Source organism: Nicotiana tabacum, chromosome 14 (assembly GCF_000715075.1).
Source record: "Nicotiana tabacum cultivar K326 chromosome 14, ASM71507v2, whole genome shotgun sequence".
Classification (NCBI taxonomy): domain Eukaryota; kingdom Viridiplantae; phylum Streptophyta; class Magnoliopsida; order Solanales; family Solanaceae; genus Nicotiana; species Nicotiana tabacum.
This window is the reverse complement of record NC_134093.1, coordinates 93746158-93752157: the sequence shown is the minus strand read 5'-3', so window position 1 is coordinate 93752157 and position 6000 is coordinate 93746158.

Below are 6000 nucleotides of genomic sequence, written 5' to 3'. Positions count from 1 at the left end.
AGTATTCATGTAAAAATTGGCAAAATGACCAAGAAAAGTAATTGCTTACATTCAAATGCAATTGAGAAGGCACGAAAGGAAATATATGGTGCTAGCAAGTTAAAGGAAGATTGTGAGTAGTATAAATAGATATGTGTAGGTTGCAAGCTAAAGTATGGAAGAGCGAGTAGATAGGAGTAAGGATAAGAAAAGGTGAGTGAGAAGGTGACAAGAATAGGCAAGGCCTCGGATTTAAGCAAATCGAAACAAGAGAGCTGATGGTTTCGTAAGTTATAGAAAGTTCAGTATAGACTGAATTTACTCAAAGGAGCTAGGAGCATTTAGAAGATATGGAATGCTACCCTAGTAGTAAAGTTTAACGATCCGACCGGTCGTTTTGGGCATTGATGCTCCTTTCTACTATTTGAAGTCTTAAATACATTAATGCGATGTATTATGACTTGTGTGAATTGTCGGTTTTGGTTTTTAGGTATTTCAGAGTTAGTTTGGAAGAATGAAATCCAAGGCTTAAAGCTTAGGTTAAAATAGTGACTGAATGTCGACTTATGTATAAACGACCTCGGATTCGAATTATAATGATTCCAATAGCTCTGTATGGTGATTTTGGACTTAGGAGCATGTCCGAAAAATTATTTGGAGGTCCGTAGTGGAATTAGGCTTGAAATGGCAAAAGTTGAATTTTTGGAAGTTTGACCGGGGGTTTGAATTTTTTATATCGGGGCCAGAATCCGATTCTGAAAATTAAAATAACTTCATTATGTCATTTATGACTTGTATGCAAAATTTGAAGTCATTCCGGGTTGATTTGCTATGTTTCGGCACGAGTTATTGAAGTTGAAAAGTTCAAAGTTCATAAATTTCGATTTGAGGTGTGATTTGTCATTTTGATATTGTTACGTGTGTTTTGAGGCCTCGAGTAGGTCCGTAGTGCATTATGGAACTTGTTGGTATGTTCGGACGGGGTCCCAAGGGGTTCGGTTGAATTTCGGACGTAGTTCGGATCATTTCAAATGGCTTTGCATTGCTGGTTTTTCTACTGTTACCTGTTGCTTCTGGCATTCTTCGTGATCGCGAAGGTGCAGCTGCATTTGCGAAAGGTGTTTGGTCAGTGGAGCTATTTGTACTTCACGTTCGCGCCTCTAAGGTCGCGTTCGCGAAGCTTTGCATCAGTGGTCATCGCGTTCGCGTGGGGTGTATCGCGAATGCGTAGTGCTTTTGGTGGCAGTGTATTTTTTTTCATCGCGAACACGATGGACTTCCCGCGTTCACATAGAGGAAATGGAGCAGAAGTGGAGATCACGCGTTTGTGCTTCGCGATCGAGTGGACGAATCCGCGATCATTTAAGGTCTGTGAAGTTGTGCATCGCAATCGCGTGAGATTGTCCGCGATCACGTAGAGTAAATGACTAGGCAGCGAGTTTAACTTCTGAAAATGGGAATTAGTCCCATTTTCAGTTTTTACCGATTTGGAGCTCGGGAAGGGGCGATTTTGGGGAGATTTTCAAGAAAAATAATGGGGTAAGTGTTCTTAACTAAATATTGGTCAAATTACCCGAATCCATGGTTGCTTTAACATTTAATTGGTGAATTAAGTTGGAAATTTGTGAAAACCCTCTTGGTTTAATTTGAAGATTTGAGGGTCGAGTTGATGTCGAATTTGAGTAAAATTTATATGGTTGAACTTGTAATTGGATGGGTTGTTGAATTTTGTGTGTTTCGTCGGATTCCGAGACATGGCCCCATGGGCAATTTTTGGAGTGTAATTTCGGATTTTTTGGGAAAATATTAGTATTTTGATATGGAATTAATTCCTATAAATTATGAGGACCGAATCAAATTTATTGTGGCTAGAGTCGAGCCGTTCAGGAGTTAATACGCGCAGAATGGGATTTCTGGAGCAGTGTTTAGCTTGCTCGATATTGGATTCGTCTTGTTCGAGGTATGTAACTCTTCTAATCTTGGAGCTGAGGGTATGAACCCCGATTATACGTATTATGTGAATTGTTTGGAGGTGACGCACATGCTAAGTGACGGGCGTGTGGGCGTGCACCGTAAAAATTATGACGTAATTGGTTATGTGAAATTGTGTAGTCAAATAATCTTGGCATTATCCATATAATTTTATGTGTTAAAGAAATTGAGCTGAGAATCATGTTAAAAATCATGCTGAGGCTATATGCCAGTATTATTGAGACCCGCAGAGGTCATATTGATGTTGAATTATTTGTTTAAATTGATATTTCATACTCAGTCATATTCCTTCATTTCATATCATATCTCAGTCTCTGTTATTATTTATTGATACACTATATCATCATTTTGGGCTAGTTTCATGACATTGTGAGCCCGAGAGACTGGAGAGAGTGCTGACTAAGTGAGGCCAAGGGCCTGATTATGATGTTATTATTATGGGATCGGGCTGCACGCCGCAACAAATGTTATTTACTTATGCCTGAATCTGGCTTATTATAGTGCTTGGGCTGAAGGAGCCCCTCCGGAGCCTGCACCCCCCACAGTGAGCTTGGTTGATATATATATATATATATATATATATATATATATATATATATATATATATATATATATATATATATATATATATATATATATCTTTCTCTAGGCATGGATCTTGCCATAGATATATATATTGAGGGATGGATCTTTCCTGGGCATGGATCTTGCCCGAAGCATTTATATTGAGGGATGTATTTTCCCTGGGCATGGATCTTGTCCGAATCATTGATATTATTGAGAGATGGATCTTCCCTGTACATGGATCTTGTCCGAAGCATTATATACCTGGAGATAGATCTTCTCCATGGGCTGGATTGGCCCTACTCGGTACTGAGTGACTGATGATCAGTTGATGTGTATAATCCAGGATGGATCTTCCCTGGGTCGGATTGGCCATATACAATGCCGAGTGATTGAGCATGATGAGTGAAATGTGCGAGAAAGTGAGATTGAGTACCCTGAGAGTGTGAGTACATGAGTTCATCTATGAGATACATTGCATTGGCATGCACGCATGACATACATGCATAGAGATGTACTTTTCTCATATTGCACGGTATCACGTCATTCATGAATTGTCACATATGTTGACATATGGGCATAGTGATGCATTTGTTTTACACTGGCTATTTGGAGTGGAAAAAAATGAAACACCTTGTTATTGAAAGGAGTTTTGAGAATAATCACAGTTTTCAAACTTACTCGTATTTTGACTTTTTCGGTAAAAGATTTGGGTTTTCACTGAGATACTTGAAAAGAAATGCCTATTTTTTTGGAATTGTGAACGAACTGAGCATTTTATTTCTGAGATACATATTTTGTTACTTGTACTATGTAGTTATGAACTGTTGTGGAATATTGGTGTTGGACCCGACCTTTGTGTTAGCTCGTTACTACTTTCAACCTAAGGTTAGGTTTGTTACTTATTGAGTACATAGGGTCGGTTGTACTCATACTACACTTCTGCACCTTGCGTGTAGATGTTGGCTGTTGATGTTGCTGTGTTCGATGGGAGCTAGATTTGAAGACGTACATGCGTTCCGGTTGTTGCTACCTCTTGTTCATGGTAGCCTTAGATTCACAAAACTTTGTTTATGAAATTTTCAAATAGATGATGTATTTACTTCATACCAGCTATGTAAACTCTATTCTTAGAAGCTCATAATTTGTACTACCAGTTCTTGGAAAATGTATCAGATTCAGATAATTTCTTTTCTTAAATGTCTTATTAAATATCATTGGAATTGGATAGTTGTTAATTGGCTTACCTAGCGGGTTGGGTTAGGTGCCATCATGACTAGTTGGATTTTGGGTCATGACAAGTTGGTATCAGAGCTCTAGGTTCATAAGTTCTACGAGTCATGAGCAAGTGTCTAGTAGAGTCTTGCGGATCGGTATGATGACGTCCATACTTGTCTTCGAGAGGCTACAGGGCATTTAGGATAATTTCCCATCTTTCTTTCCTTATCGTGCGAAATTGATTCAGCTTGAAATATATCTCTTTGAATTCCTTCCACGCATTCGTGTGCGCATGTGAGCGCTCGATATCAGCTGTGTATCGTCGGCTTGTAATTTCAGGGATAATGTGCGAGATGTGTATTCTGTGTTTTGGTGATGGGCCAGTCTGGAGGACTTGAGGCCATGGTTGAACCGCAGCTTAAGCTCTGTAGCTTCAGTTGTAACTTGTACATTTGGACTCATATGTCCGGTAATGTCCCTACGAGTGGAATTTGTGGTTTGATGAGCGGTGAAATGGCTTTGTGATGAGTATGATGTAATTGCGAGATGTGTTAAGACGATGTAAATGTGGCGAGAAGTGTTTCCTTGAAGTGTAAAGGAAGGCCATTGGGTGCTTGATTTTCGTTTTGATGTGACGTACAATCTCGAGTGTGAATGTTTTGTAAGATCTTTCACGTTGTTAAATTTTGGGGCAAATTAAATTCTTGTGTCTGGTTAATGAGTTTGAACTCAGAAAGATTAAGTGATTTCATAGTAATTGTGGCTGCAAAAGGGTACAACAAGATGCAAAATTGAGACTAAGCAGGTGGGTTATCTCCTGCGGAGTAATCTACGTAGGTGTTTTCCTTATGATGTGAATAAAGAGTTTCTTTTCTACCAGCGGGGCGTATGTGTTGAGACTTGAATTTGAATCTGGTTGAGAAAGTTGACTTGAGTGTTAAGGGAATGGATTTGAGTTTAGTGGATGATTGAGGTATTTTATGGTTGGCGTGGTATGAGCTTGAGAAGAATTTTCATTGAACTGACCACGGTGCTATGTCAGTAATAGAATATGGGTACTGCGAATTATTGAGTGTTTTAATTGATGACTTTGAGCCAAGTGGGGGAGCCTGCTATTGACAATTCAATTCGTGGTTATGTGTCAAATTTCTTTTTTTTTTTGTTTTGGTCTGAAGTATACTTGGGAATCATTGATGACTTGCAGAGGTGGAGTTCGAGAATGACTCGAGTAAGGAAATTTCTAGATACATGTTATATTGCGCTTTATGAGTATATAAAAATCGTGGGATGAGTGAGTTATTATTTGTGAATGATGCAGTGCGCATGAAGTATGAATTTGATAAGTGGTATTAAAGTAGAGTTACTTCTTTGAGTGTTGTTGTGCTAATGAGGCACATGTCTTTTGGCCCATTTGGGTGTTGTAAATTGGATTTGAACAAAGGGGGTGACTCTCGAGAAAGTTCTAATGGATTCAAGACTAATATGTAACAATTGAGAATTTTTGGCGGATTTGTTTATGGCTAAAATCTGAGATTTAAGTTGGATGGTGTCAAGACTTGTGGCATTTTTGTATATCACTATGGCTTTTATATTTCGGTATCAAGAAGTTGAATGAAATGGCCTTAAACTCAAATAAGATATTTTTAGAGTGGGTATTTTGGTTGTGGTATTTATAGGGGTAATTATGATATGGTGAGACTCTATAGATGTTTTGGTGGCAATATTCTTGGGTTTTGGTGACCTACGTGGTTTGATCGAGTTAAAGGAATTTAGTTCTAATAGCTTAGTTATGTGCAAATAGATTTTAAAGTGTTCTTGATAGTTTCTACCATGGTTTGAACTGGATATTTTCTACTGGTGTGGAAAACGTGTTGTGTATTGTGATTTTCTCCTGGAAGGAAGTAAGGGGAATGTTTCTAACTAACCGGGTATGTAATTTGCTGGTGACTCAGAGTTGATAATGGGATTCTTGTGCTTGTCACATGATGGCATAATAGATGTGGTATGTTGTGCGGGATTAAGATTTACATGTACAAGGTGACAGTTCAGTCTTGAAGAGATGGTAACGAATGTTGGACAGCATGGTCAGTTTCAGATATTTCGATGAATGTTATAGCTGCTCGGTAATTCCTGAGAAGGGTGCGCATTTCAGAAGGGGAGTTGTGTTTTGACTTATGGATGTTCATCGGTATTGTAGTACTCACCTGCTTGATAGACTGCTGATATTCAAATTATTGCTATGGGGCA